The sequence below is a fragment of the Nipponia nippon genome, unplaced genomic scaffold, assembly GCF_047370975.1.
Source record: "Nipponia nippon isolate SJK-2023a ecotype South Korea unplaced genomic scaffold, ASM4737097v1 scaffold_4, whole genome shotgun sequence".
Taxonomy (NCBI): Eukaryota; Metazoa; Chordata; class Aves; order Pelecaniformes; family Threskiornithidae; genus Nipponia; species Nipponia nippon.
In genome coordinates this window covers 6,988,418-6,999,092 of record NW_028262358.1, presented here as the reverse complement: position 1 = coordinate 6,999,092, position 10,675 = coordinate 6,988,418, and positions in this window count along the sequence as shown.

Genomic DNA, 10,675 nt, shown 5'->3' with positions numbered 1-10,675 from the left:
TAGTCTTCAGGTGCAGCTGTTTGGAGCAATGTTACATGACTACACAGGAGAACATCCTTCACATTCCAAAAATTTTTCACTGAGCTCAAAGAAAGTGTTAATAGTGGAAAAAAGAGCCTTTCTTTTTGGATCTTCCAAAGACAAGAAGAATATGCTGCCTGCTTAAACATGGTGGAACCAAAAAAGGTAAGCTGTATGCCATAATAATTTGCTAAGTACAGCTTTGCCTACATGCTTTCATCACCGCTGATGTGGTAACATAAAGGATTTGTTCAGCATAGGTAAACTCCCTCTTCCAAATGTCTCCAGGCTTTTGAGCAATTTCAGTTTCTGGAGTTGAAGTGTATCTGTCTCACAGTGAGTAGGCTTTGAGGGCTGGGAATGTAATTGTGTATTTTCTACATCATTGTGACAGTATTGGTGGGGCTAAATAAACTGGTTGAAAAATGCTTTTCTTTCTTTGATTTCTAGGGAGTTTGAACCAACAAGAAAAACTGAAATATGTACCTTATTTAGATGGTGGAAGTTTGTATTTCTTGTGAAAGTCTGGGTAGAGGTTTGGTCCATTTGATAGCATTACAGTGCAGGTACCAAGATACAATTTCTAACTAAAATGAATTCTAATTGAAGATTTTATTTTCATTTTTTATATAAAACCAGAAAATATGTTAAAATCCATATTGATAAGCAGTTTTTCATGTAGAAAAGTTTGTCTCAAAGCATCACCTAACTCTATGGCTAGGCAAAAAGAGAAAAAGAAACAGCTTTTAGTTGTAAACGACTGCGGTGAGATGATGATTGTTTTTTTGCCACTGCTGAGATTTGCAATATCACCTAGATACATCCTGCCAATAGGGCAGGGATATACTTTCCTGCTACGCAATGCTGAAAACAGAGGTTGGTCTTAAAGAACTAACATCTGATAAAGACAACACATTCTTGCAGCTGAGTAGCTAGAAACAAAGGTAAAAAGAAATTCAAGGTTTCATTACTCTAAAGCTACTGGCTATTACTTATGGTTTCCTTTGGACACTTTCTCTTTGATATTATAGTATCAAATACCCTCAAAGCAATCTTCCACTAAGATGTGGTTCGTTGGATAATAAACAGTACCTTTCTCTGGATTTATCCCTTGGAATTTAGAAAAAGGACTATGCAAAGCTGCAGCAAGGAAAAATAAAAGAGACAAACAAGGAAACGTCAATTAAGATTAATAAGATAATACCTGGAGTGACTGGCTTGGCAGTCATGCATTTCCTTTAACATCTTCTGTATAATTCATTTCTGTGAGATGAATACAGTGATGGAAGTTAAGGGGAGATGACTGATGAAACAGAAATTTTCATAGGAACAGTCTCTTTCATGCTTTTGGGGATTTTTTTAATTAACAGTAACTTATTCTTTGTTAAGCACGGTGATAGACAAGTATCCCACACCCAGTAAAAGAGTTTGGGGTGAAAATTCAAACATATGAGAGGGTCCTTGTTGGCTACATACAGGTAGTCTCTGTTGGTGGCACCTGGGATCTTCTTCCCGAGGTTTTTGGCTGTACAGGAAGGAAGGGGTGTCTCATTGAGAGGGGAAAGGAATCAGGGAATGACTCTAGCTGTCTGGAGAGGAAAGGCCACCTCTCCAGAAAATGATTATGAATTTCAAACATAATCATCTTCAGACAAAATATGGAAACAGTCTGAGAGAAGAAATGAAAACAAGGTGTCTCCTGCACCTCCTTTCCCAGACAGCATCCCTCATCACCCATGATTACTTTCCCCTTTCGGCTCTATTCATCTCTCTCAGCACAATGGCACAGCTCATGATGGAGCGGGGAAAAACACCCATCCTAGCCTAGCCCGCAACCTGGTATGAGATGTGGGTTTGAACCCTTGAGGCAAGGAAGCTGTGGATCCGGGGCTCCCAGGTCTCTTGAGTTGGCTCACCACAGGGTTATTACATATAAAAGGCAGCACTTAGTTTCACCACTTCTTCCATTGAAAAAGCTGCTCCCTAGCTAGGAGGGCTAGCTGGGAGCCTTGCAGGATGCACACAGGCAGATGGAGGCTAAGCCCTATGTCGTAAGACAAATGTGATGGGAATTCAGGTGTCTAAATTCCCCGTATGAAAAGAGGAACTTCCCTTTTCTCTCCTATCTGATCTATGATGTGTGCACACTGTTTTCAGGGAGGGAGTAGGAAAAATACATTTTAAAGGCTAAGCACTGGTGCCACTCTTCTGCATGCTTAGAATTAAAATGAAGTGCCTTATCTGCTCCAAACTGTGCTAAGCAATGTGGCAGATAAGGTGAAAATAAGCTATTTCAGATCCTTTTTTCCCTTTCATTAATTTGTATTTAAACTGTGGCATTTTTGCCCATGCGTGTAGCTGTGTTATTGTACGCAGACACAACTGCATACAAGAGTACAGCTACAAATGTTAAAGAAATAAACCTGTGAGGGTCTAGGAGACTGGAAGGGAGATGTGTAGAAGGTCAATAGCATTAACTAAGAAATCTCATTATTAGGATGGTAGCCAGAGGAGATTTGGCCAAGTGAAATAAAGGGCTTACCATTCAATTAAGTCACGGAGCCAGACATAGTATAGCTTTGTTCTGGAAACCTGAGTCAGGGACTGGGAGACAAACGCAGACTATTGCTACCCTAGAGAGACCACCAACCCTCCTCAGGAACACTAGAGCACTATGAACTTTAACATGGGCCTACATGCCAAAATTTGAGAGCCTTCCCGTAAGGCAGGCTGACACCTCCAGTCTTTTATCTCAGACACGGCTTCCCATTTTTCCCATGCAGAAGTCCTGGGTCTTGTTCAGGTCCCTTTTCGAGCATGACTGCTTTGCATAGCACTGGTGTGGTGGGCCTACACCATGCTACTCAGAAAGAGCTTCAAGAGCTTGTAGGGTTACCAGTGCTTACGTGGGGATCTTGTCAGCCTTGGGAACAGGGTCTATGTGGGGAAAGGACAAGTAGCCCCTGGGTACATTCTTTCCTTTTGAATTCAGTCTGATTGTCTTTTTTCTTGCCCAGAGAAATAGTAAGGCTGAAGGGCCAGCTCAGAGGAAAAAGGAGATGCGCGTTGGAGTGGCTATCAGCATGGGATGCAGCCTTGCCACTTGTACCATGCTATAAGGAGGTTGTCTGGCTGGCATACTAAATTGGGATATTTCTCTGCCATTCCTTTTGATGCAAGAAATTCATGTAACCTGTGACCACTTGTCTTTATTGCCAGGGACCATGTCTTTCTGACTTGCTTCATCTTAAACAGCCCATTATTTTTCCGTTCCTTTCTCTGAAGGCGTTCTCTCCAGTGAGTGACCCACTGCTTGTTTTTGCAGAACACCGCAGGGAAGAGAGCCAAGGATACCTCAGTGTTTACATACCGGGATGTAATGGCCTCCTGTTGCCTGCAGATATATTCGTATCAGTGCAAGTCCAAGGTCAGATCTTGCTGATGAGTGGTATTTGTGAGCTCTTGTTATAGACACACACACACTTCCAAACCGTGCTAGACTTGCCACAAGCTGTTTACAAGAGATTGAGCCCATGGTGAATCAGCCCTGGCACGCAAGTTCTGCTCTTCTTCCCCCATTCTGGCTGATGCTTCTTGGCTGCCTTTTCTGTGTGAGGCAGGAGCACCAGTGGACATCAGCAGTGCTTGCAGCAAAACCCGTTATCAAGCAAAACACTGGATGCACGGGACTTATGGACAGTGACCTGCGGAGATCCACTGACACCAGTGGGCTGACCCAAATATTTGAAGACAAACACGTGCTCAAGTGATTTGTTGGAACACTATCTGCAAGGCTGATTCTCTAAGTTACTACCAGTGACTTCATATTGACATTAATAGTAGGAACACTCAAATACCTGAACATAGAATATAGAATTTTAAACTGTTTTTCTCTTAAGGTATTTGATCTGTGAGTGGTAAAATCAGAGCACCAGCACTCGACTTAGAACATATGTCTGAGTCATTCACTGAAAGGCATGATAAAGAAACTATGCAATGCATATATTTTAATTTTGAATAAATCAATGTGATAATCTGGGATCAGGTGGGATTCTGCAGCTGGAAGAAAAGAACAAAGGGAGGTCATTAGTTATACTTTTAATAAATCAATTTGTTAATTAGGGATCAGGTGGGATTTTCCAGCATGAGACAGAGGACAAAGAAAGCTCATTAGTTGTATTTTAAGTAAATCAATGTTGTAGTTGGTGTGGGATTCTCCTGGAAATATAGGGCAGGGCAAAATGGAGCAGATACTAAAAACTGTCACTTGAAAATATGTTTGATGTAAGAAATGAGAAATGTTTCATACTTACTTAGTACATCTATATTTTCTAGGTACCCCTTAGCACAAAACCAGTGGGGTTAGCTGGAAGTCTTGCAGTATTCAATGAAACAAAGAGAGAAGAGCTGTAATATATTCAAGGAAATAAAGAGGAAAGGTTATTTTAGCTTTGTGTGGCTCACCACATCTAGAAAATTGTTTTCCAAACATTACAGCATTCAGAACCACTTGACATGTCTGAAGACTTGGGTCCTAGTCTTTTACCTGACCCTGCCACAGGAAGATGTCACCTACAAGGTCTGATAACATCTACCAGGTCTCCACTGCAATAACTTTCACTAGGTGCTGAGGTCTTCTTTCCTGTGGCATATCAGGACAGCAATTGCTTGCTCTGCAGATCTCCCTGGACAGAGTCCATCTCTCACTTGTGCAAGGTCGTGCAATCATGGTGATCGCCACTGGCACACAGCTGACTCTGTGCAGGTCCTGCTGAGGCTGATGTGACTCTGTAAAAAGCATCATTTGTTTGTGGACTTGTGTTGATGCAGCATCTGAAAAGCAAAACGTTATCTGAGTAAGAAAGGGAGAGAAGCAGGTTAAAAAGGATGATGTTCAAATGACCAAATCTGGCAACATTCAGCCTATTTACTCCTCAATGCTACAGTGGAGGACAGCAATTTAAAGCCGTCAATACACATTAAGGAATTCCAAGCACTACAGGAAGCAAAAGACTTCATCATAATCAGTACCCATTTGTTCCCTGGTGTGCTGCACATTAAAAGGAGCTCTTTGCGACAGCTTTTCTTCTGCTGCTTTTCTTCTTGCCTTCACAACATCTCCCTCCGCAGAGGGAGTGTTGCTTACTGCTGATGGACAATAACCCATCTTGCAAGGCTAATATTTCCTGAGGGTGCATCTTCTCGTGCCGCCTGCACAATGAGATGCACATGATAATTACCTCCTAGGAAGGCAATGGCTCATCTGTGTCACTGTCACATCTGCCCATGGCTAATAGGTGTGCAGTATTTGCTGTGAATTTAAAAACCATCCCCTTTCAAAGGTCAGAAGATCAAAAGTTCAAATCTCATTGGGAATTGCCAAAAGAGCCCACGCTGCCGCTCACCGCCCCAGCAGGCTCCTCATGTGCGATAGCAAGGGATCGGCAGCAGCTAACTTACTGGTACTATTGTTTCAACAGACATATGAAACCAGAGACCCAGTCAGCTGTAGCAAGAAATAATAAAGATATTGGGTTTACATACAGTCTTCAAAAATTTCCTCAAAGGGTCTTCAGTTTATTTTCTCACCTCAGTGTGAGGCTCAGTTTTAACAATATGGCTGCCAAAAGTGTGATTTACCCTACGGCTTAGACGGGCTGTTGTGATGGATAGTGGATACTGTTTCAACAAAGGAACAGTGCCTCAAGTTTTAATCAGCTATGTAAACTAATAGAACTTTGCTCAAAATATTTTTGGCCCTTCCTTTGCGAGGAGATTCTCAACAATGAATAGAAAAACACATCATATATATGACTTACAATGCTACTCTTCTTATACAAGGAGAGTCATGCAGAGTCCAAGCACAGCAGCATCTTCAGAGGTTCAAAAGTCAGCAGTAAGATTCAGTCTGGGCTGAAACCTGACCCATAAGGTCAAAGACAAAGAGTAGTTTTATTTTCCAGATTTTTCAATAAAAACATTAAAGTAATTTTAAGTTTCAAGAATGCAAATAAAGAGCATAAGATTAGTATTTCACGGCAGGTTTTTTTCTTGCAGCAGTAACTTAAACAACACTTCATTTTTTCAACTGAAGATCCACAATCTGTTGCCCAATTGTAAAAGACCTTTTTTAGGAAAGAACTCAGTGGCTTATTTAAAAATAATTTTCTGTACATAACCTTAAAAAAAAAGAACAGAAAGAGGAAAAGAGGGGCCCTTGGACCTCAAGAGAAGGCCGGTTTCTTGAAAGTACCGAACAGGATTTAACAAGTGTAAACAATCCTGTAGTTCCTACTCTGCCACGTTAGCTTGCTCTTCTCCTCCAGGGGAAGTACAATATCCCTGGAAATGGGAGACACTGAGTTGCAGTTGCAATTCAGAACAACATCAGTCAGCGAAACACTCAAGTATGTACTTGAGTGCTATTAGCATAATTGGGACACAAGTGTATGATTGAAGTTAAGTATGATTAAAGTTAAATTTCTTTAAGATAAATGGATTAATGCAGATATTTATGTAATTTGGAGCATCAAGGACAGCAAGTTTAAGCAATTTGTCTAAATTTACATGCGAGTTTTATAGGAAACCACCGTTTCTGATCTCACAAGTCCCTATCTCATCCCCATAAATGCTTAAAAGCTTGTCATTCCCCTCGCTCCAGTATTGACACTCTGCCTATTTTCTGCACATTCCTGTGATGCCTTTTGGAAAGTTAATCAGGGGAACAACGAGGCTGCTTAGGCTCACCTTGAGGAAGGAGCTGGGCTGAATTGGCCAAAGACTTCTTTACTGAGAACAGTTGGTCAAGGCGATTTCTGGACACTGGCAAGCTTAGCCACCAAAATTCCATGCCTGGCTGTACTACAAAGTCATCGGAGAATCTGGGACTGAACCTTTGTACCTCTTGTTCTGCATACACAGTGCCTAATCCAATGCTGACTCCAAACAGTAGGAAGCTCCCACAACAACTGAGCAAACCACAACAGAAAAGCCCAACCCAACATGGTGCTATCAACTAATTCACAATAATTTCCTCCTCTTCTTTCCAGTCTGTGATTAGGATTTGAAAATCAAAGCCATTAATCTTCAAAATGCTAAAATGACAGTCACCTTATGAGCAAGCATCCAGTTTCACTCCCTTCAAAATCCACCAGAGAGAGACAAACACACTCTGGGCCCCAGCCCAACTTTATCCTGGTCTTCAACTTGGTACCCACTTCAGTGACGTGAAGCTCTCTGCTGGATGGCTTCAAATTTGCCTCCAGACTGTTGCTAATTGGGAGGACTGTTTTTCTTTATTCTTTCTGCAGTGTTAGCAGAGGCACACTGGCAGTGTGCTGGCAGTGGAAGCTGCCACTTTGGGAAGAGTTTTGATTAAAATATACATTGCTTTGATCAGTGGCTTCCCTGTAGTGTAAGATAAACATGATCAGCAGTTTTGGTTGGTGTTCATTCCTAAGGCACATGCTGTGAAGTTACTGCACTACATTAAGCAAAAGCTTAAAAGGAAATTATTGTAGCCAGCTGGGACTTGGAATTATCCTGAGACTAGAAATCTTAAAATCTAAACCAAAGAGAAACCAGCACTGCCTTTCCCCTTCTGCCAGTAGGGTCTTTCACAACTGCAAGTCCAAGAGGTTAGGGCTGAGATCTTTCGCCACAAGGCATGTGTGTCAGAGGAGGAAAGGTATGAGAGCGTGTCCCATAACTAATGTGATGCTTTATGTCTTTTCATTCAACACCAGAAATATCACAGAAGTATACTTCCCTTCAGTTGGTAAAGCTTGTTTGAATCTCACAGCTGGGGCCTGGAAGAGTTGTCTGAAGTGTAGCCATGGTCTTTGTGTGAAGACATTTTAACACTATTTTTTCCTCTTTTTTTTTTCTTTTTTCTTGTGAAGCCAAAATGGTGTCTATTACAGGAAACTAGTATAGCTGTTCATATAAATAGCATTCATGGAAATTGTTTGTTTTCTGTACTACAGCTTTGTATGCAAAATTAAACTTTACGAATTTGTTTTAAATTTCTAATGCTTAAGGCTTTATATTGCTAGGGAAGAGAATGAAAAAAAATTACATGATTAAATAAAGATTTGCTCAGAGAATGGCCAGTAGCTTAATGATGTAACTTATATGTAGCTCATAAAGGAAGACGGGCGTAAGAGGAAAACTTAGAGTTATGCTTTGTTTTTTTAAGCTGGACTTTTAATGACATCTTATTATTTCCTTGGAAATGGGCAATTTCTCTGATCGTGGTGGGAACTAGCCAACCCTTCCATTTGCCATCCCCAAGACTGGGCCAGATCCTGAGTAAACACAAAAAGGTGAAGCATCACCAAGATCAATAAAGCTGCTTCAAATGAGATCCGGGTGACCGATTCTTCCACTGCCTGCAAGGGTGGGGGGCAGCGGGTGGGTGCTGATGTAGAAGTGGTCCGCTGGCACCGATGGCTCCCCTGCGTTATGTGCTACTTCTCTGTCTGTTCAAAGGCCCTTTCTGATAAAGTAATAAACATACCATAAAACTGTTTTACAAGCCAGGTCTCACTCTGCTCTCCAGCTTTTTCTCATTAAGGGCATTGCTGCTTCAAGGAAGTTCAAGCTGCAGCACATTTAACATCTGCATTCCTTTGACGTGTTTTGAAATTATTTTAAAACAATTGGGAGAGGAGGACCAGGTTGAGGGGGGTTGAATGCTTCAAAGAGAAAGCAGATCAACATGCAAGCCCCAAATTACATAACTAGCCCCACCAAGGAAATAAATTAATTTGTTTCCCAATGGCTTATTTATATAACCCTTTAATTATAGCTAACCATATCACCAGTATTATACCATGGGAAAATGTAAAACTGTTAAGCAACCTACCACTCCGCCCTCTCCAGACCGACAACACAATCATTAAGCAACAACTACATGTTAGGACATTGCCTGCTCTTTTGTCTTTGAAAGGTATAGTTCAATAATGTGGGTATGAAAATGTGACCTCAACTGTAACTCTTTTTCTAGGGCTTTTGTGTGTTCCTAAACTCCATCTCTCTGTTGGATCGTAAAAACGGGACAGCATTTGACCTGCTTGCAACACAAAAAGGGATATTGTTTAAAAATTCACTATTTTCCCAGTCTGCACATGAGTCATAATCAGAGTTGACTCCTGCTAACTGCAAGTGCTGCTCAGTCTGTGCTGGCTTTTCAAATGTGGTAAGTTTAGGTAGCTCTGTTGACTTCAATTAAAGCATTTCTAATTGTTTCTAATTCAGTAGACACCAGCTGAGACACTAGCTTTTGCCCTACAAAAGGCACAGTGTGTTAAAGCAGCTTGCTGCAGGTCCTTGAGGCCTAATGAATGCTACATATCACGAGCTATTAGACCAAACCGCTGTGATGAACAGGATGGCAACACTAACAGGGAAGATTTTGCAGGTGAGAAATACCGGAATTTTCTGAAACGGAAATTGTCAAAGCAGCTGTTTCAATCCATGTTCAGTCCACTTCAGAACACAATACAGAAATATTTCTAAGAAAAATAATCTCCTGATGATATGAGATAAAGCTGATTGTGGCACGTGGAGAATGCCATAACTTCAACTATGGGGTTGCAAGAAGGGTTTCACTGTAAATCATAGAAATTCTTTCTAATGTTTTTATGTTCGGATTGGCTTTCAATACTGAGATTATTGGAATCTTTCAGGTGCGATAACTTTCTTCTCTGTGAAGGGGTAAGTCTTGGTAGTTTAGCAGCACTGTAATATGAACAGCTTTATTTAGGTACGAAGATAATGCATCTTAATGCTAGACTAGCCAATGTAGCTGGATATTAACAGCCCTATGTATGACCAAATTAGAACAGATTATCAGGGATGCTGTGGAATCTCTATCAGTCAGACTCTATCCATCAGGCTGGGTATCCTAAAAGATAGGCATCATGTCCACCACATCTTAATAGGTTCTGTGCCAGAGCTGTGTTAGGTGTTTTGAGAAGGCCTTGAAACCAACCCTGCAGATTAGAAGAGAGTCATTCCGGGCTCTGTATTCAAGAATCTATAATACTCTGTCTAAAGTTCAAAAAGAGCTACAGAGAAAGCGCAGTATACGCAGGAATTGCCTACAAGAAAATTCCTCAGTTAGCTTGCTAAATAATCCTTTCTTGGCATAAAATGAGTTCTAGCAAACCATTCCCGTGTACTCAGTGTATAGAGAGATGAAGCAATGCTATAATTTTATCTTCTACACCCTTTGAAGCAGTATTTCATTGGTCATGTCTGTGATGCCTGAGGATGGCCTTTAGACCAAGTTCTGTACTCTTAAAAACAGATCAAAAGAAATTTGGTCATCTCCTTCAAAAGGCAGCTGTTCTCCTCCCCTTTTTCACAGGGCTGCAACATGAAACAGGGCTTAGTGTTGAGGATCGTCTTCTGTAATTCAGTATAAATGTTTTGGCTTGCAGTCTCAGTTTTTTAGATGGGAACAAGTTAGCTATCTTCAAGGGAGCTAAATTAATTTAATCTCAGTTCTGAACTAAGAGGGGAAAAAGTGGTGGTTTTGTATTAAGCAAAAATTAAAATGTTAAGCTTCATGTTAGCTGCTAATATGTCAATGGTGTTATATCTCAAGATTTTATTATGACTAATCAGAGACAGAAAATTATTTAAAAAT